The sequence below is a fragment of the Anolis sagrei genome, chromosome 10 (genome assembly GCF_037176765.1).
Source record: "Anolis sagrei isolate rAnoSag1 chromosome 10, rAnoSag1.mat, whole genome shotgun sequence".
Lineage (NCBI taxonomy): Eukaryota > Metazoa > Chordata > Lepidosauria > Squamata > Dactyloidae > Anolis > Anolis sagrei.
The window spans coordinates 3,962,175-3,984,353 of record NC_090030.1 but is presented as its reverse complement, the minus strand read 5'-3'; the positions used below and the strand labels follow the sequence as shown (position 1 = coordinate 3,984,353).

At 42.5% G+C, this 22,179-nt stretch overlaps 1 long non-coding RNA gene across 1 annotated transcript in view; it reads left to right on the top strand.

Annotated features, from left to right (window-relative positions):
- LOC137097648 (uncharacterized) overlaps positions 1–21,742 on the top strand; it is a 99,509-nt gene extending 77,767 nt beyond the window's left edge. Inside the window, exons 3-4 of the long non-coding RNA XR_010910321.1 lie at positions 18,685–18,780; positions 21,467–21,742. This is a non-coding gene — a long non-coding RNA (uncharacterized lncRNA). The remainder of the gene's footprint in view (positions 1–18,684; positions 18,781–21,466) is intronic.
- Positions 21,743–22,179: the final 437 nt, after the last annotated feature.

Sequence of the window (22,179 nt, the reverse complement as noted above, 5' to 3'; positions counted from 1 at the left end):
GACCAACAGAAAATACTGGAAGTGGTTGTTTGGCATTGACCTTGAGTTTTGGAGTTGTAGTTCACCTACATCCAGAGAGCACTGAGGACTCAAACAATGATGGATCTGGACCAAACTTTGCACGGATACTCAATATGCCCAAATGTTAATCTCTGCTATGAAGGATGTATTTTCATTCACTGGGCCAAATTTGACACAAATACCCAATATGCTCAAATGTGAGTACTGGTGAGGTTGAGGGGGATTGATTTTGGGAGCTGTAGTTGCTGAGATTTATAGTTGACTTACATTCAAAGAGCCTTTTGAAACCCACCAATGATAGAATTGGACCAAACTTCCCACAGAGAACCCCCATGACCAGACCAACAGAAAATACTGTGTTTTCTGATGGTCCTTGGCGACCCCTCTGATGCCCCCTCGTGACCCCCCACCCTGGGGTCCCGACCCCCAGGTTGAGAAACACTGCCCCAGATAAGAAAGCATTCAGAGAGAGGCTCCAAGTAGAAGAAGGCAGGCGTGCCCTGATCCAGCAAGAGGCATTCTCAAGGAGAAAGAAACAGGATGTAACATCCTATCCATGTTCTGCGTCTAGTTTTTCCAAATTCCAGGACTTCCAGGAACCTTTGGAATAGCAGAACCTTGGTCAATAGGCCCCCAGATTGCTAGAGTATGTTTACTTCTGCTTTAATAAATCCAGCCTTCTCCTGTCTAGAAATATATCTGAATGGCCAGGCAATTGCAAACCAGAATTTGCATTTCTGTGCACATTCTAGTCTGACTCAGCCTTGCAGGAGTCACCTTGATAACTGTGTCTTCCCAGGCTATTTCAGTTCAGTGTTCTCTCGATTTACTTATTTATTCATTTGTGTATTTTATTCTGTTTTATTTTATTTACAGTATTTATATTCCACCCTTCTTACCACACAGGGGACCCAGGGCGGATCACAATGCACATATACATGGCAAATATTCAATGCCATAGACACACAACATATATAGACAAACACACAAGAGGCTATTTTACTTTCCAGCTTCATGAGGGTATGCTTTGAATTCCAGCCACCGGAGGAGCTGTTGCTTCACCATCCACTTGTGACACCGATGGAGTGCATCCTCATTCTTTTGCACACTGCTGGAGAGTTTTATGGCATTGTAAATTAGTTAAATTAGCCTCTCCGCATAAGTGGTACCTACATTTCCTACCTGACAGATGCAATTGTCTTTTAGGCTGCAAAGGTCAACAGCAAACTAGACAAATGGTTGCAAAAAAATTGCATTTGTCTTCATGTGTATAGTTAAGAAGTATGGCCAGGATCCTGTTGGCTACCTAGATGGAAGTTTTTCCCCTGACATTAAATCCAGTCATATCCAACTCTGGGGGTTGGTGCTCATCTCCATTCCTAAGTCAAAGAGCCGACATTGTCCATAGACACCTCCAAGGTCATGTGACCATAGGCATGACTGCATGGAGGGCCATTACCTTCCTGCTGGAGTGGTGCCTACTGATCTACTCACATTTGCATGTTCTCAAACTGCTAGATTGGCAGAAGCTGGGGCTAACAGCAGAAGCTCACCCCACTCTTAGGATTCAAACCTTCTGGTTAGCAAGTTCAGTAGCTCAGCACTTTAACCCATTGGCTACCTAGGCAAGTGTATCTGCAAATTATCCCTGTGTATATATTATTTTATTTGGTGAGGGTTTGGAAATAAACCCACTTTTGAACCCAGCCCCACAGTTTATTTTTTCCCCTATGGTTTAATCTTTTAGTGTCAATTTTTGCTATCTATCATAAACTGTGGATGGCTCAGATGAGGCAGATTGGCCATAAACCATGGAACTCTTGAAGTCCAAGGAGTTGTGGGTTTAGTTAGTTGGGCACTGCTGCCCAGCAGGAGTTTTTAGCAACAGGAACAAACTCTGAGCCCAGTGCCGATTAAGTACTAGACGCTGACCTAAAAGTTACTACTGAGCCCCCTGTGGCCTTGGAGGACCTCTCCATAATTTTCCCAGCAGTTCCTTCTCAGCCATAGTGCTGACAACTGTCTTTTCTGGATGCCTGGCAATACTGTCTCAGATTCCTCTTTTGTCCTACCGTAGACTGCTATGTTTTGGACTATTCCGTGTACGCTCTGCTGCCTCATGTACCTAGACTTCTGAATTGCTGATATGATTTCTGGACCACTCTCATTCTTCTTCCTGCATCTTGTTCATATGACTCATATCAGACTATTTGACAGCTCCTACACATCAATCAGCTGCTTGGTTGGACACTTGTTGACCCATGTTTTGAATATACACCACTCATCATCCAGTCAATATTTGGCCAGAAAAAGAGGTATTTGCATCCTGAATGGGTGGATACAACGCAAGGGGAAATCAGTGACTATCTCACGTGCCATTGTCCATCCCTGGCTTAAAGGAAGAAAGTGGGGAAATGAAACTTTATGATTTGGCCCTGTGTTAAGCACCCTCCCAAGGGGAGAGCAAGGAAAGCATCGAAGCCTCTATCATGGTTATTCTTTCCAATGGTGTTTTTTTTTTTCTCCCCAGGAATCAGGAACTTTAGAAAGAATTCAAGATGAATATGAAAACTGATATGTATTCACAGCAAATGAAACCAAACTACCCAAGATTTCCCCTTTGAGAAATGTTCTTCTCCTATTGCAGAGTGTCACTCATGGAACTAAATATGGGCATTAATTCAATATAGCTGAAGATGTCAATTGAACTTCAGGAGGCCTCCCTTCCCAACTTGATTAAATAGGCAGCGAGATGGAGGTGACACAACAGAGATCTAAGTGGCTGGGAAAGTAATGCCTGTCTCAGTCTCTGTCTGCTAGTGGGAAATATTCAACTTTATAATGTTTTATAAAGGCAGCATGAGTTATATGATGAGAGGGGAAGAGTCAGTAATACTTTGCATTACAAGGGAAAGCTGCAACAAAGTGAGATCCTGTTTACTCAGCCTGAGGCTTTTCCATTCAAGGTATCCATTGCATTGAAGGGAGTGAGGTGCACAAATAAACAACATTTTGTATAGAAACTTTGTGCACAAAAAATATAGTTCTCCATGCAAAAAATATTCTACCCAATCTCCCAAACTCACAGATCAAATGTGTTTCTTTTAATTATCCATTGCTGAATGTGAGAATGAATCAAAGAAAGATGTGCACCTCTGCTGCCTGCGCTATGTACTTACCTGTGTTATCCTTCCCTTTAATATGTAGCATTGCTTGTAGTACCTAGTAGACTTGGGTTCAAATCACTGTTAACAAAAGGATTTGTAGTTTTCAGAGGCCCGTTTTCGTTTAATTTCTGAAAACAGAAAGGGGAAGAAAGAGACAAAAAGACCAGTGCAATGGATTCAGAGAGATGATATTTTCAGAAAGTGTTAAGTCCACAAAATACCTAAGGCAGGGGGATTTGCGGCATCTTTTTCTCTCCCTGGCAGAAGAAGATTCCCCCATTTCTTCTTGGAAAGTTACTTCCTCCTCCAGAGGAACTTGCTTTCCCAGTGGCACTAGCAGAGGATGTGTTGGAGTTCAGCCTGTGATTGTGTTTCAGGATCAGGGTGCTTTGGATGTGGGGAATGATGTAAATGAGGTTCAAGATGGCAATTGTTTGGTCAGTGATATTGATGCAGAGAATTACATAGAGACACCTTTTCAAAGTGTAGTTTCTCATGAGAATGTTCCTACAGGGTAGGGATGATGGTTTGCTCCAAGAGAGTTCCCAGGATTTGGGGCTTGAAAACAACTCGGCACCTGCAGAAACTAATGAGCATATAGATAGGCGGGCGGAAATTAGTCAAAACAGACAGGTCGAGCAATGCCTTCGGTGTTCTGCCAGGCTCCGACAGAAAAAGAAAGGAAAGCAAAACCAGTTTCTGTGTGCTTGGAAGGGCTTAAAAATATAGTCAGATGAAGCATCGTTTAGCATGGGAAATATAGTTTGATGAAGCATCGTTTAGAATCCTGCTCAGTTCTTGTCCTTGTTTCATGGAAGCCGTAGTTGGAAGATTCATGCTTAAGGATTTCTTGTTTCTTGGTTTGGCTTTTTGTCTCTTGTGATTGCATACTCATGCCTTGGATCAATGTTTCCTGGTTCTTTGGATTTTGTTAGAGAAGTGTGGACTTTGCTGAACTTTACCTTGGACTAATTTATTCCTGGTTATCTTCTTACCCAATTGGATTTACCTATTCCTTTAAAGTGCTTTTTTTACTTTGCTACTTTTACTTACCTTCAATAAAATGATTGTTTTTCGCTACTTAACATGTGGTGTTTTAAAGTCAGAGGGTTATTCCTGTCCTGGAGTGCAACAGGGTGGCCATTGAAAGTTCCTCTCAGAGCATGATGGGAGTTGAAGTTTTCTTTCTGTGTGTCTCTCAGCCAATAAAAAGCCTGGTGGATCCATGCTCTAATTGGCTGAAAATGCACACAACCAGCAACTACAATTCCCAAATGTCATGGTTAAAACTTAAAATAATTCTTAAGAATCAGTAGATTGGTTAGTTGTTTTGAAACTTAACAGGACTACAGCTGTAAATGGGGTCTACAGCTGAGGTAGGTTTCATGCAGATAGTCCTTAAAATGGCTGAGGACTGAGCCTTTACAATTTCCCTTTGTAGACAATGGCCCGAATCTCTGCCGAATGAAACGGAAAATATCCCTCCTCTTTTAGTAACTTTCAGGAAAATAAAATGAGGAGTCATACAAAAACGGATCTGAAAACAGCATGCCTTTTGGCCCGAATGCACATGCCTAGTACATAGAGCATAGTTTCTGTATGTACCTTTCCCTTAATATTGTTTTATATACACGAAACCTTTGTGTTAATAAAAATTAGATTGATAGATTGATGATAAATTGATGATAGATAGATAGATCCATATTTCCTAAGAGGTACAAGTAGGACAAATAGCTAATATGTGATAGATTGTTGTACATGGGTGACAATATCCTTGTAATATAGTATACAATATAATGCATTATATGTATTTATTATTTACTTATTTATTTACTTTGCTTATATACCGCTGTATCTCAAGCCCGAAGGCGACTCACGGCGGTTCACAAACAGTAAAAACAGTAGAAACAGCAGTGGTTCCATACAACATATAACAATTGACTTAACACATTATCCATAAATTACCAATAAGCAATTACAATGCACAATTATTACAAAAAAACAACCGTACCCAATCTTCTCATCATCCAAGCGTAGTCCAGGTTCGTCGTCCATTGTTCCATTCCTATGAAATTCCTATGTATACTCTATGTATACTCTATGTATACTGTGATCCACCAGTAGAAATTTACCCAAGGTTCCCACAAGGAAATTGCCACCTCTCTTGAGTAACCTTTGGTTGCTTCAGGCCAAGTTTCCATCAAAGCCCTACTTGGACATAGATCTTTTTTGGAGACAGCACATCTTTTTCATTCCTCCTTCTATGTCGTGTCTCCAACTGCATAAACTTGGACATTTGATGAACACAAGACAAAATGCTGCTTGACTAAGGAAGATGAAGCGTTGACTAAAGAGAGAGTTGCATCATTGTAGAAATTACAGTGGTTGTGAAGAAGGGTAACAAGGTCAACAAAACAGAATGCTTTTTTTGTAGTGTTATTTAAAACGAAGCTTGAGAAAGATGACTCTTGACCCATTCCAACATGGCTCGTAATTCCAAATGCCATATTTCATCAGCCTGCCCTTGCAAGATGGCCACGTTTCCAAGGAAACCAAAGGCAGAATTCCCACTGGCCTTAGGCAAGGTGACTACACCGCAGTGAAGGCAGAGGACAACGCTTGCTGACTTACTTATTACTTATTTAAAAGTGGGACTTGGCTTTGTACATTTCGTCTCGAAAGGAGAGGGGAAGAGTAGAACATGCCAGAAACAGGAGCTTTCTCCTATTAAAAATAGGACATTGAGGTCCAAGGATGGACAGCCTGTGGCCCTGAGCCTAATTTGATGTGTCCCTCAACTTAGCTTCAAGGCTTCCTTGCTACCTCTCAGTTTATACCTTCCTCCAGTATCCAACGGAACAGCGGTTCTCAAAGTGTGCTCCACGGAGCCCTTGAAGGAAAACCTTCCTAGCAGGTACATCTTCAATTGCTTTTGCTCCTGCTCACTGCTCACACAAAACCTCTGACATATCCTCCTTGAGGAAAATCCAATCCTCAACATAAGAAAGGTTGTACATCCCTTTTTTATTCCAAGGCAACAGAAAGAAGAATAGCAGCCAGCAGCCAGCCAAGACAGTTTCGTCAAAGGGTCCTTCAGCCTGGGGATATAACGTTCGCATGTTTTCTTCTGTTAATCACTTCCTATCAAGGTGAGATGATTCCTACAGCTGGGTCTAAATACCAAATAAATAGAGTTTGCTTTGAAACCTGTGCTCCTGGGACAGCTAACCATAATCAACACCAGCCCTGTGTTGCTTTTACTTCACTTACTTAGATGATCCCTCATTGTCTGAGTAAGATTGTCCTCCAAGGTCGGTGTCCTGATGGTGGGTACATAGGTGACTGTGGAGCCCTATTCTTGACCCGTATGTTCTCCCGCAGTGAGGGCATTGGTTTCCAGGTGGAAGGTGTTTCCAGTTGGGGTTGGCGTGACGTGCCTTCCTCTTGGCACATTTCTCTCTTTCACCTTCCATTCGTGTCTCTTCAAATTCTACAGCACTGCTGGTCACAGGTGACCTCCAGCTAGAGTGCTCAAGGACCAGGGCTTCCCAGTTCTCAATGTCTATGCCACAGTTTTTAAGGTTGGCTTTGAGCCGATCTTTCAATCTCTTTTCCTGTCCTCCAACATTCCGTTTTCCATTTTTGAGTTCAGAGTAGAGCAACTGCTTTGGGAGACGGTGGTCGGGCATCCGGACAACGTGGCCCTTCCAGTGGAGTTGATGGCAGAGGAGCATCGCTTCAATGCTGGTGGTCTTTGCTTCTTCCAGCATGCTGACATATGTCCGCCTGCCTTCCTAAGAGATTTGCAGGATTTTTCGGAGGCAACTCTGATGGAATCGTTCCAGGAGTTGCATGTGACGTCTATAGATAGTCCATTTTTTGCAGGCATATAGCAGGGTTAGGAGGACAATAGCTTTATAAATATGCACCTTGGTATCCCTATGGATGTTCTGGTCCTCAAACACTCTCTGCTTCATTTGGAAAAATGCTGCACTCGCAGAGCTGAATTCAGAAGTCCCAGAGTAGTTTGACGTGTTCATTTTTTGTGATTTTTTCAGGCTTGTGATCCTGCCAGTTCTTTGTCACAGGCAGATGGTATTTGTGGCACAAGTTCCAATGAATCATCTGAGCAACGGTGTTATGCCTCTGCTTGTAGTCCGTCTGCATGATCTTCTTGCAGCAGCTGAGTTTGTGATCCATTGTGTCATCTGCTTCCTTGCAGGGTTGACACTTGGGATCTGTTGTCAACTTTTCAATTCTGGCTTGGATGTCATTGGTCCTAATGGCTTGTTCTTGGGCTGCCAGAATCAGGCCCTCCTTTGTCTCCTTTTTCAGAGTCCCATTTGTGAGCCACAGCCATGTTTTCTCTTTGTCAATTTGGTTCTCAATTTTCCCCAGGAACTGTCCATGGAGAGCCTTCTTTTGCCAGTTTTCTCTTCTGTTCTGCATTGTATTTTTATGGTATTCCCTCTTTGTCTGTTGCACTTCAAACAGTTTTCTACTATTAACGTCCATCAATGTTGGTTCTTGACTGTCTTTCACATAATCTACCAGTGCATGTTTCTCTTCTTCTACCATTTGTTTCACTTGCAGAATCCCTCTTCTCTCTGCCTCCTGATTTTCTGGGCAGATAAAGTCTATCGACATCACTACGCAGGTGTAATGCTTATTGGATTGTCATCAGTTTTCTTGTTTTTCTGTCCAGATCATCCACCTCTGCTTATTATTATTATTATTATTATTATTATTATTATTATTATTATTAGGTTGGAAGAAGCTAGGGCTAACAGCAGGAGCTCACCCTGCAGAAGCCCTCTTGCAGAAGCCCTCTCTCTGCCTCCTGATTTTCTGGGCAGGTAAGGTCTGTTGATATCACTACATGGGTGTAATGATGGTTATTATTATTATTATTAAACATAATTAATTAATTATACCCCACTTTATCTCTCCCAAAGTGGTTTCACATAAAAGCATTAGAATACCATGTAAAATATGCAAATATGCAAACATTAAAACAGAATTAAATATAAGCAGTATTTTTAAAGATCGCAATTAAAATCAATTAAAACATATTCAAAGCTTATTCAAGTTCACAAAGATTTCATTGATTGCAACAATCAGTCTCTGATTTTCTCAGCATTTTTCACTGCAGCGCGGAATAGAACAAAAAGACGCAAATTTTAGATCCTCTGCAGTATATATAAACCAGCACTATTAAATTTGACAAGAAGGGAAACTTGCGTCGTTCTGTTCCCAAACAACCAATTTTGAGACTTTTGGACCATAACCACTTGTGGATGGAGATTATATAAAGCCACTTTGCTCAGGAATGGTGAAAAACGGCCTGGCCGAAGTGCAGATATCGCCAACTATGATGACAACCTGGTGATCGTCAATGAAGCTTGCCCTGGAAAATGGGATGCACCGCAAGCACTAAAATGTGCCCTCTTTTTTCCCCGAGTTACTGAATCTGCTGACCACTCAAGCTGCATTTTACTGATTCGCAGCATGGGCACATTTTTCTTTCCCCCTTTGAGTTTAAATGACAAAGAGACTACATTAGGAACAAAATGGCACCAAGTTCCCTGCCATTTACAAAAACCCTGTGTTAGATTAATAACCACTTTTTTAAAAGCCCCTTCCTGGAACAACAGTGATTTTAACACAAGGCAAAGTGACAGTTGTAAAGATGCCAAGAAGACGGCCATACTTCGGTGACTGCTGGGCTTCGTTGTACAAAATATATGCACTAGGTAAGGCCATGCGCTAGATTGCACCACGTCAAAGTACTGATGGAAGTTTTATGGAATTGTAGTGCTTCTCCAGGTTTTCAGGCAAGGATATGAAGACCAAGCAGCACTCAGGGATGAGACAGTGATATTTTGTATGTGAAGTTACTTAAAGGTCTGTGCACTCATCTCCATCTACTCCCAGTTGGCACCAGGACTGTTGGCCTCAGTGTGAAAGTATGTTTATTGTCCTTGTTGTTATTTTTTATTCATTCAGTCATTTCCACCTCTTTGTGACTTCCTGGACCAGTCCAGACCTCCCTCTCACCCATGGCCATCCAGGTTCTTTCAAGGTCAATCCAGTCACTTCAAGGATGCCATCCATCCATCTTGCCCTTGGTTGGCCCCTCTTCCTTTTCCCTTCCCTTTCCTCCAGCATCATTGTCTTCTCTAAGCTTTCCTGTCTTCTCATGTGGCCAAAGGAATTCATCTTTGTCTCTAATATCCTTCCCTCCAATGAGCAGCAGGGCATTATTTCCTGGAGTCTGGACTGGTTGGATCTTCTGGCGGTCCAAGGAACTCTCAGCATTTTCCTCCAACACCACAGTTCCAAGGCATCTCTCTTCCTTCACTCAGCCTTCCTTATGGTCCAGCTCTCACATCCATATGTTACTATAGGGCAGTGTTTCTCAACCTGGGGGTCGAGACCCCTGTGGGGGTCATGAGGGGGTGTCAGAGGGGTCGCCAAAGACCATCAGAAAACATAGTATTTTCTGTTGGTCATGGGGATCCTGTGTGGGAAGTGTGGTCCAATTCTATCGTTGGTGGGGTTCAGAATGCTATTTCATTGTGGGTGAACTATAAATCCCAACAACTAAAACTCCCAAATGGCAAGGTCTATTTTCTCCAAACACTACCAGTGTTCACATTTGGGCATATTGAGTATTTGTGCCAAGTTTGATCCAGATCCATCATTGCTTGAGTCCACAGTGTTCTCTGGATGTAGGTGAACTACAACTCCAAAAACTCAAGGTCAATGTCCACCAGACCTTCCCAGTATTTTCTCTTGGTCATGGGAATTCTGTGTGCCATGTTTGATTCAATACCATCATTCATGGAGTTCAGAAAGCTCTTTGATTTTAGGTGAACTATAAATCCCAGCAACTCCAGTATTACCAAATGACAAAATCAATCACCCTCAACCCCACCAGTATTCAAAATTGGGGCGTATCGGGTATTTGTGCCAAATTTGGTCCAGTGACTGAAAATAGATCCTGCATATCAGATATTTACATTACAATTCATAACAGGAGCAAAATGACAGTTATGAAATAGCAATGAAAATAACGTTATGGTTGGGGGTCACCACAACATGAGGACCTGTACTAAGGGGTTGCGGCATTAGGAAGGTTGAGAAACACTGCTATAGGAATACCACTGCTTTAACTATGTGAATCTTCATTGCCAATGTGATGTCTCTACTCTTCACTATCTTATCGAGATTGGACATTGCTCTCCTCCCAAGAAGGAAGCATCTCCTGATTTCCTGGCTGCAGTCTGCGTCTCCACTCATCTTCGCACCTAGAAATACAAAGTCTCTCACTGCCTCCACATTTTCTCTCTCTATTTCCCAGTTGTCAATCATTCTTCTTTCACCTTGATTAGAAGGCTCCTCAGCTCCTCCTCGCTTTCGGCCATCAGAGTGGTGTCATCTGCATATCTGAGGTTGTTAATGTTTCTTCCAGCAATTTTCACCACAGCCTTGCATTCATCAAGCCCCGCACATCGCATGATGTGTTCTGCACACAAGTTGAATAGGTTGGGTGAGAGTAGACAACGCTGCCGTCGCCTTTCCCAATCTTGAACCAGTCTGTTGTTCCATGGTCTGTTCTTACAGTTGCTACTTAGTTGTTACACAGATTCCTCAGGAGACAAGGTGATTTGGTCTCCCCATACAGACCACCAAGAACTTGCCACAATTTATTATGATCCACACAGTCCAAGGCTTTAGAATAGTCAATGAAGCAGAAATAGAGGTTTTCTGAAACTCCCTGCCTTTCTCCATTATCCAGCATCCGGATATTGGCAATCTGGTCTCTGGTTCCTCTGCCTTTTCTGAACCCAGCTTGTCCACCTGGCCACTCTCGCTCCATGTATTGCTGGAGTCTTCCTTGCAGGATCTTGAGTATTACCTTCCTGGCATGAGAAAGAAGGGCCACTTTACAAAAGTTGGAGCATTTTTTGACATTTCCCTTTTTTGGTATGGGGATATAAGTTGATTTTTTCCAATCTGATTGTCCTCATGTGTTGTACCAAAAAAAACAGTTTCGAGTGGAGGAGAGAAGGAAAGATGTGGTCCAATTGCTGTCCCCAACAACTCATATTCAGCCAGCATGATAGTTCTGCATATGGGCCATTCTGTTCAGCTGATGTAAATAATAGCTTTGCTCCATCTTTTGGAAGTGGATTCAAGAACACGGCTCTGCTTTAGATGCAACATTTTCCTTCGGTCAGTCCTGAACCTGCTCTTTCTTCCTTTGTTCAGATACAAAAGAGGAGGATGGTGTTTTTGTATCTTTAATAGTCATAGCAAATATATTTATTTATTAGTTATTTGGAGAGGAGGTGGGAGGAGATTTATACCAATTCAAACACAGGATTAAAAAAAAAACCTCAAGATAGTTGAATGACCAGGTTCTAATCTTAACAAAAACTTAATATATTGGATTATTGTAGGTTTTTCAGGCTATATGGCCATGTTCTAGAGGCATTCTCTCCTGCCGTTTTGCCTGCATCTATGGCAAACATCCTCAGAGGTAGTGAGGTCTGTTGGAACTAGGAAAAAGGGTTTATATATCTGTGGAAAGACCAGGGTGGGACAAAGAACTCTTGTCTGCTGCAGCTAGGTATGAATGTTTCAACTGACCACCTTGGTTAGCATATAATAGCCTGGCAGTGCCTGAGGGAATCTTTTGTTGAGAGGTGATTAGATGTCCCTGATTGTTTTCCCTCTGTTGTTGTGCGGTTGTAATTTTAGAGTTTTTTAAATACTGGCAGCCATATTTTGTTCATTTTCATGGTTTTCTCCTTTCTGTTGAAATTATCCACATGCTTGTGGATTTCAATGGCTTCTCTGTGTAGCCTGACATGGTGGTTCAACAGAAAGGAGGAAACCATGAAAATGAACAAAATATTAAAAAACTCAAAAATTACAACAGCAAAACAACAGAGAGTAAACAATCAGGCACATCAAATCACCTCTCAACAAAAGATCCCCCCAGGCACTTCCAAGCCATTAAATGCTAATCAAGGTGGTCGGTTGAAACATTCACACCTAATTGAAACATTCACACAAAATTACAACAGCAAAGCAACAGAGGGAAAACAATCAGGGACATCTAATCACCTCGCAACAAAAGATTGCCCCAGGCAATGCTAATCAAGGTGTTTAGTTGAAACATTCACACTTAGCTGCTGCAGACAAGAGTCCTTTGTCTCACCCTGGTCATTCCACAGATATATAAACCCTTTTTCCTATTTCCAACAGACCTCACTACCTCTGAAGATGCTTGCCATAGATGCAGGTGAAACGTCAGGAGAGAATGCCACTAGAACATGGCCATATAGCCTGAAAAAACCTACAACAACCCAGTGATTCCGGCCATGAAACCTTCGACAACTTAGTATATTCCTTAGATTTAGGCGTAACCAGACCTCGGTTCAGTTTCCCATTCGGCCATGAAACTCATTGAATTCCCCTTGGTCCTTGACTCCTTGTCAACCTAACCTCAACACATTTGAAAGGATGGAAAGACATAAAAAGGTCCTTCACAAACGACCCTGAGCTGTTTGGAGAAAAGGCAGAGAAGCTATTCCTGTGGCAAAACAAATATAAATAATGGAGCAAACAAAGAGAGAAGAACAGTTAGGGAAGGCAATTTTGTAGATAATGGGCATACAGCAGGTGCAGCTTGCCATGAAGGTGGAAGGGGGGGGAAATTGTGTGGAGCTCTTATGTGAAATTTCTTCTTTTTCAACATCATTGACAGAAACTGGCTTTATTTGGGTCATCAAGGCTAATCACTCTTGCCAGGCACAATTTGTTGAGAATTGGATAGGAACTGAAATGCTTCCTTCCGGATATGGATCAGCTTACAAAAATCACCTGGAAAATTAGTTAAGTAGCACTTAATGCAGCAAGTTCTCCAAAGCAAGGTCTGCCTTCAATTTTTACTGCAGTGAATAATGGACAGCAATTCACTGAAGCGCTCTCCCATGTGAATCATCTTTTATCCTGAACCATCATTGACATCAATACTGTTGTGTGGTTATTTTTACTTATTCCCTCCATTCAATATTGAAATCTTCAGATCCTTGGAACAAAGTGGGGAAAATATACATGTCATTCTGCTGCCCCCAGTGGTCACAAAGAGGAATAACTCTGTATTGTCGAAGGCTTTCATGGCAGGAATCACGGGGTTGTTGTAGGTTTTTTCGGGTTATATGGCCATGTTCTAGAGGCATTCTCTCCTGACGTTTCGCCTGCATCTATGACAAGCATCCTCAGAGGTTGTGAGGTCTGTTGGAACTAGGAAAATGGGTTTATATATCTGTGGAATGACCAGGGTGGGACAAAGGACTCTTGTCTGTTGGGGCTAGGTGTGAATGTTTCAACTGACCCCCTTGATTAGTAGGCTTGGGCGGTTTCGTTCGTTAATTTCGTAATTTGTTATTAATTCGTATTTAAATTAGTTTACGATCCAATATTGAGCCATGCAGGACTACTGTGAGGAGAAATTAAAAATCGAAACAATTTTTCCAATTTATTTCGTACTGTTTCGTAATTGTTTCGTAATTGGTTCAAAATTGTTTCGAAATTGTTTCGAAATTGTTTCCGTATGTCTGGTGCAAGTTTTAGGGTTGTTGTTTGTTTTATCAGTGATAAAAAATAAATTATCACACCAACAGTCAACAACAGAGGGAGAGGGAAGCTTCAGAAGTTCCCCCTGTCCCATTTGGAGGGTTTTTTAGCATATTGCGCAATCGAGTCCGCCATTAACGAATCGATTCATAATTATACGAAATTACGTATATTTCGAACTTTTTTAAAGGAAAATTTCGGAATTCTTTAAAAAAACGAAACGCAAGGACTCCCCCTAAAAACGAAACGAGTTTAGAACCAAATTTTTCCGTGGTTACCCACACCTATTGATTAGCATTTGATGGCCTGGCAGTGCCTGGGGCAATCTTTTGTTGAGAGGTGATTAGATGTCCTTGTTTGTTTCCTCTCTGTTGTTTTGCTGTTGTAATTTTAGAGTTTTTTTTAATACTGGTAGCCAGATTTTGTTCATTTTCATGGTTTCCTCCTTTCTCTTGAAAATGTCCACCTGCTTCTTGTGGATTTCAATGGCTTCTCTGTGTAGTCTGACATGGTGGTTGTTGGTGTGGTCCAGCATTTCTGTGTTCTCAAATAAAATGCTGTGTCCAGGCTGGTTCATCAGGTGCTCTGCTATGGCTGACTTCTCTGGTTGAAGTAGTCTGCAGTGCCTTTCATGTTCCTTGATTCGTGTCTGGGCAATGCTGCGTTTGGTGGTCCCTATGTAGACTTGTCCACAGCTGCATGGTATACAATGGTAGACTCCTGCAGAGGTGAGAGGATCCCTCTTGTCCTTTGCTAAACGTAGCATTTGTTGGATTTTCTTGGTGAGTCTGGAGATAGTTTGTGTGTTGTGTTTCCTCATCAGCTTCCCTATGCAGTCAGTGGTTCCCTTGATGTATGGCAGGAACACTTTTCCTCTGGGTGGATCTTTGTCTTGACTCTCGTGGCTTCTTCTCGGTGGTCTTGCAGCTCTTCTGATGCCTGAGGTGGAGTCTCCATTGGCCTGGAGAGCCCAGTTGAGGTGGTTCAGTTCACCTTGGAGGAGGTGGGCTTCGCAGATTCTTTTTGCACGGTCTGCCAAGGCTTTAATGGTGCTTCTTTTTTGACTTGGGTGGTGGTTGGAGTTTTTATGTAGATATCTATCTGTGTGTGTGGGTTTTCTGTGTGTGGGAATAACTCTCCTGCAAGTGTTCCTCAACCTTCTGAATGCCGCAACACCTTAATACAGTTCCTCCTGTTATGGTGACCCCAAACATAACATTATTTTCATTGCTACTTCATAACAGTAATTTTGCTACTGTTATGAATCATAATGTAAATATCCAATATGCACGATGTATTTGCCTTCACTGGACCAAATTTACCACAAATACCCAATACGCCCAAATATGAATACTGGTGAGGGGGCGGGGAGGAGGATTGATTTGTAATTTGGGAGTTGCAGTTGCTGGGATTCATAGTTCACCAACAATCAAAGAGCATTCTGAATTCTAACAATGATGGAATTGAACCGAATTTGGCACACAGTTTTCCCATGACCAACAGAAAAAACTGGAAGGGTTTGATGGGCATTGACCTTGAGTTTGGGAGTTGTAGTTCTCCTACATCCAGACAGCACTGTGGACTCAAACAATGATGGATCTGGACCAAACTTGGCACAAATATTCCATATGTCCAAATATGAGCACTGGTGGAGTTTGGGGAAAATAGACTTTGACATTTGGGATCTATAGTTGCTGGGATGTATAGTTCACCCACAATCAAAGAGCATTCTGAACTCCATTAATGATGGAATTGAACCAAATTTGGCACACAGAACTCTCATGACCAACAGAAAATACTGGAAGGGTTTGGTGGGCATTGGGTTTGGGAGTTGCAGTTGACCTACATCCAGAGAGCACTGCGGATCCAAACAATGATGCATCTGGACCAAACTTGGCATGAATACTCAATATGTCCAAATGCGATCACTGGTGGAGTTTGGGGGAAATAGACCTTGAAATATATGCTCACAGATAAAGGCCTTCCTCTTCCATCTCCGGCGTCTGGAGGCAATGCTCAACTTCATCCATGGGGAGGTGCTCTTGTTTTATATTTCCATGCCAAGGAAATGTTGTCATAGACATCGCCAATGTGCTACCATGGCACATTGTCTTGCATATGACTACATTCCTCAACAAAAGGTATTGGACATTTCTGTCCAATGTAGAACAGTTCAAAGTCGTGACAGTGGAACTCAACATGAAGTATATGTATATGCAGATACATATTTTGCATCAAGATGCATTGTGCATGTTGAGCATTAATGTGCATGCATGTTGCAGAGTGATGTGAATGCCGTCTGCAGATATTTATGTGCATTTCACTGTCCATTCAGTTATGAAACACCAGAATTTATAGCTGAGGTAGCATAAAGTTTCACGTTTTCTCCTTACTAAAGAATGTCTCTCCAGTCCCCTAAATATCAGCTTATTTTATGCAAGCCATGGCACTTACAATAATATAAAACCATGCACCATGGATGTACCCTGTGATGGCGTGAGTGGTGCCACCTGTGTGTAGAACTTTAAAGTGCAAAGGTTTAAACTGTACAACATGCCCAAACTTGCATAGTTTGTAAATGTATAGTTGGATTGATTGATTATTTATAGCTGTCAATCAATGTTATTTGCACCAGTTATATTGCTTCTTCAGCTCAATTGCTTGGCTCCACCTCTTCCTGTGGAATGTAAAAGTTTTTCCTTTTACATTCCACCATCAAGCTTTCTATCAGATAGACGTGAGAAAGAGACTTGGCTCTAATGCCCTTAATTAAGTTACCTCTCATCACCAATTCTAAGGTTTTTACCCTTGGGACTCATACTTCATGTCCAGATCGCCCTGGACAACGTTGAGGAGACCCAAGCGCCTCCAAACCGGTCCTTTGGCATCAAAAGGAAGACTCTGTGCCTTCAACATAGGCCATTGGACTGGGGGTTGTGTTTGTTCCGACCTTCACAGCCATTGAGAAAAGAGGGAACAGGAAAAGCTTCTCAGCTGCGAAATCTCCTTGGACCCAAGACAACCAGAGACTGTAATGAATATTTCCTTTACCCCTTTGAAACTTCCAGCTTATTGCCTTAAAGGGATAACTCTTTGTGAACAATAAAATCTATTTTGAGTTATCTTCAGTGTTTTAGTCCTTGGGAGTTCCAGTTCTCTAAAGGAAGGCATGAAGCAATTCCCTGGGGGAACGATGTCATGTCTATGTCTCTTTCACTAAGAGTTATAGCCCCCAGGCGCAACGGCATATACCCCATGCCCTCATTGCCCCTCTACTTTGAGAGAATGATTATTTATTTATTTATTTATTTGCTTTATTTCTATACCGCATTTTTCAGCCTAGATTAGGCGACTCAATGCGGTTTACACAGTGCAAGTTATACAGTAATATACAGTTAAAAACACATCACACATTACAACAAGATCAACAATTATTATCAATTCCTTATCAATTCATGACGCCTCAACAGAACAAGATCCATTCTCATAATCCTTGTGCCATTCCTATGTTCAATTTTACCGACGTCCTGTGTTCAGTTGTTCAGTTGCACTGATTAGCCAAACGCTTGCTCGTAGAGCCAAGTCTTGACCTTCCTCCGAAACGCCAGCAACGAGGGGGCCTGTCTGATGTCTACCGGTAGGGCATTCCATAGCCGAGGGGCCACCACCGAGAAGGTCCTGTCTCTCATTCCCGCCAATCGTGCCTGTGATGCAGGCGGGACCGAGAGCAGGGCCTCCCCGGACGATCTTAATGTCCGCGCCGGTTCATAGGAGGAGAGGTAAGAGGGGCCAGAACCGTTTAGGGCTTTGTAGGCTAATGCCAGCACCTTGAATTGTGCCCGGTAGCAAATTGGCAGCCAGTGGAGCTGGCTCAACAGAGGAGTGGTATGCTCCCTGAGTGCCGCTCCTGTTAACAACCTGGCTGCCAAGCGCTGGACCATCTGAAGCTTCCGGGCAGTCTTCAAGGGCAGCCCCACGTTGAGCGCGTTGCAGTAATCTATGTGGGATGTAACCAGAGCGTGGACTACCGTGGCCAAGTCAGACTTCCCAAGGTACGGGCGCATTGCAATCCAGTCTCATCCTTCTGAACCCCATCTGCACAAATGTCCAGAAGGACAGTGGAAACCACCTCAACTAAATTGCTTTCTTGCCCACTTGGAGAAAGCAAGTGTTGCAAAGAGTAGCAGGCTTGGAAAAGTTCCTTTGGGATTCTAACTGGCCATAGAAGTCCGTGGTTTTGGGGAGTTGTGGTCTGACTCTTCCAAAGTGTGCTCCAGAGATCAGCTTCAAACTCCATAAAGAGATACTCAGCAGGTGCTGAGAGTAATTCTGCCACCAGCTTTCTACTAATTGGAGTTATTTCCACATTTGTTATTTTTCTGTAAAAAGCCAAAGTGCGTTTCTGAAGATGTTTATGAAGCAGGCTGCTGGCAACCCCAATGGAAGCAAAGAGCACTAAACATGCTGCAGCTGTGTAACTACCTCTCCACATTGTTTTTACAAAAATGCAGTTTTTGATGACCGTGATCCTTTCTGACATCTGTTTTCCCTAATCTGTTGCATTCTGTTAAATAATCTCTAGTCAACTAAATAAAGGCATTAATGATAAAGTTCAGGAGAGAGGGGAAAACATAATAAAAGCACTCAGGATGCCTTGGAGCAGCATCTTGGCATTTTAAAAGAGATGGCTGGGAGAGAAAGAAGAAGATTTCTAAAGGAGCTCCATATTTATTTTGACTACAGGCAAAAGCAAAAAGTTTTTTTTTACAAAATTGTATCATTAGCCTTGTCGTATTTTGCACTTATCTCTAAATGTCAATTAAGGTTTCTTCTCCACTCTCCGCAGGCTGATGTTCCAATTCAAAATATACGAGGGTTGAATGAAAAGTAATGCCTCCACCTTCGCAACTCCTCAACAGATGGCAGTACTGGAATGCAGCAGGTACTAGCTTGTTGAGTAGACTCTCCTCTACAGTTCCATTTTGGCGGGAAGCCTTAGCATTGTATGGTTGTGTTGTTAAAGTGCAAGTATGGAACCCTGCACAAACGGTCGGTCCATGCGACTTAAGCAGTGTACAGTCATTGAATTCTTGACAGCAGAAGGTGTCACCCCACAGGAGATTAACCAGACAATGCAATTTGTTTATGGTAATGGTGTTGATGTGAGTACTGTGTATCGTTCGGCGAGTAAGTTTAAAGATGTTGAGATGGGAACATTTGACTTGCGAGACAAACAAAGAGTTGGACTGCGAGAAGATCCAACCAGTCCAACCTTCAGGAAATAAAGTCCGACTGCTCACTGGAGGGAAGGATATGAGCGGCAAAGAGGAGGTCCTTTGCCCACATCATGAGAAAACAGGAAAGCTTAGAGAAGACAATGATAATGAGAAAATGGAAGGAAAAAGGAAGAGGGGCCGACCAAGGTCAAGGTAGATGGATGGTGTCCTTGAAGGAACTGGTTTGACCTTGAAGGGACTGGTTTGACCTTGAAGGAACTGGGGGTGGTGACGGCCAACAAGGAGCTCTTGCGTGGGCTGGTCCATGAGATCACAAAGAGTCGGAAGCAACTGAATGAATAAACAACAACAAATAGAGTTAAATATTGAGACCATCTTAGAGACAGTTGAACACCATGCAAGAAAGAGACAATAAGAAGAAATAAGAAGAAGATGTGTGTCTATCTCTCAAATACTTTACCTCTTCCCATAAAGACTTTGTAGTGAGACTCAGGATGAGAGAAAGTCTAAAATTCTTGCCAATTAATAAATTCTTGTTTGATTCAACTATATAGTCTCCAATCTGTTCACCTTCCATGTAGTTAAGATAGCGTGGGGGCAGAACAGGTAAGCTCAGAGATCCATGGATGGCTGCCTGTTTGGGTGGCCAAGACTAAGGGTTTGGTTGTAACAAGCCTTTCTCAATAAATCTTGCAGAAACGTGTAGCTTCCTCAGCCTTCTTTGCAAAATCTAATTCATTGCAGTTTGATGCTGCACTACTCTGACCTTTGCAGTATTTTATATGTTGAGCAGCTGGCCGTTCCCCCCTTTCCCAGAGGCTAGTGAGGCTGTAAACAGGAAGGAAAGTGGAATCTCAGCCAATCTAATTACAGAATATTGAAAAGGTCAAATAAGTGCAGCATGCAACTTTGATTTACAGAATGTGAGAGTTATCCAAAGCCCAGCGATAAAAGAAAAAAGTTAGCGAGGGGGGAAAAACAACAGTATACTTTCTGGAAGGAACCATAGAAATATTATACATTTAGTGATTTTTTTTTCTAAATAGAAGTTTATAGATTTTTGGATAAGAAACATACGACCGCTCTTGAATTGAAAAGACCTGCACTCCCTGACCTTGGAATGGCACGGTGCCTAGCAGTGGGGTGGCCACACAGCCGATAATCTATCTATAGATGTCACATGCAAATCATGGAACAATTCCATCAGCGTTGCCTCTGAAAAATCCTGCAAATCTTTTGAGAAGTCAAGGGGACAAATGTCAGCATGCTGGAAGAAGCAAAGACCACCAGCACTGAAGCGATGGTCCTCCACCATCAACTCCGCTGGACCGGCCATGTTGTCCAAATGCCCAATCGCCATCTCCCAAAACAGTTACTCTACTCCAAAATCAAGAACGGAAAACAGAATGTTGGAAGGAAGGAAAAGAGATTTAAACATGGACTCAAAGCCAACCTTAAAAACTGTGGCATAGACATAGAGAACTGGGAAGCCCTGGCCCTTGAGCGCTCCAGTTGGAGGTCAGCTGTGACCAGCAGTGCTGTAGAATTTGAAGTGGCACGAATGGAGGGCGAAAGAGAAAAATGTGCCAAGAGGAAGGCGTGTCAATTCCGACCATGACCGCCTTCCACCTGGAAACCAATGCCCTCACTGCAGGAGAACATGCAGGTCAAGAATAGGGCTCCACAGTCACCTATGGACCCACCGCCAGGACGCCTCTGTTTAAAAGCCTCCAAAGAAGGAGCCTCCACCACACTCTGGGGCAGAGAGTTCCACTGCTGAACAGCTCTCACAGTCAGGAAGTTCTTCCTCATGTTCAGATGGAATCTCCTTTCTTGTAGTTTGAAGCCATTGTTCCGTTGCGTCCTAGTATCCAGGGCAGCAGAACACAAGCTTGCTCCCTCCTCCCTGTGACTTCCTCTCATGTATTTATACATGGCTATCATGTCTCCTCTCAGCCTTCTCTTTTGCAGGCTAAATATGCCCAGCTCTTTAAGCCGCTCCTCATAGGGCTTGTTCTCCAGACCCTTCATCATTTTAGTCACCATTCCAGAATGCAGAAGGGTACGAAGGATACAGTATGAAGGGTACTGAAATTTGCGAGTATCTTCACATTCAGAATGCACACACACATATATTTGGCTTAATAATATTGATCTGGGGAAAAGTATACTATATTGTGTATCATATCTTCACAATGTTTTCCTCCTGAGGAATAGTCTCTTGCAGGAAACTCCAAAAGGAAACCTTGTGTCACTTCACTCTCCCTGCCTATTACGTTGCTGCCTTCAATAAACTTCAATGCGAAAAAATCCAGTGTGAAATTTCTGGACGAACGTTGGTTAGCGAGTTTGATCCTATTTGTTTAACGACTCCATTCTCTTCCGCAACAGGTGTTAAATTGGCGTAGCAAAGCTTGGAAGATTGCCTTCCTTCCGCGGCAAATGCCGCTGTGAAGGGACACTGTATTTATCTCGTTTGCAATTGAATGCTGCGTGGAAACATCACAGGCTGTGCTTCTTTCCTCTTGTCCCTTTTCAGCCTCACCGATTAGAAACCTTCCCTCTGCTCCATGGCGTGTGCATCAGGGATGCAGCAAGGATTTGCAAATGTCCTGCTAAAAGTCACACCCAGGGCTGTCCACAGTCAAGAATATTCTGCAGCCAAGACACTGCTCTCCGATTCCCCACCTAAGCCATTAAGACAAATCCAACCTAGTGCTTCAAAACCATTCAGAGAACAAAAACAACAGAAGATAAAATATCAGAAAAATTGTGCAGATTGCATAGTAAGACTTAGCTGCAATGTTGTTTATGCATATAGTTTATGTAGAGATGATACATCACTAGTAGAATTTTCTTCCCTTTGTATATTCAAAATACTCTTTTTTCGTGTGTCAAGATGAAATCATGGAGGATTTTAGAAGGGTCTGGCCCTGTAGGAGAGACCCTGCGGACCCACCAAAGAGGGATCGCTACAATGGTGAGCAAAGAGAAGCCCAATTTAAAATAATTTCCCTAGGTTTTCAAAAAGAATCTCACCAAAGCTGAAGAAAGCGCCACTGAGATGATTTTATTGCGATTCAGCTGAAAAGGATGCAAAGCAG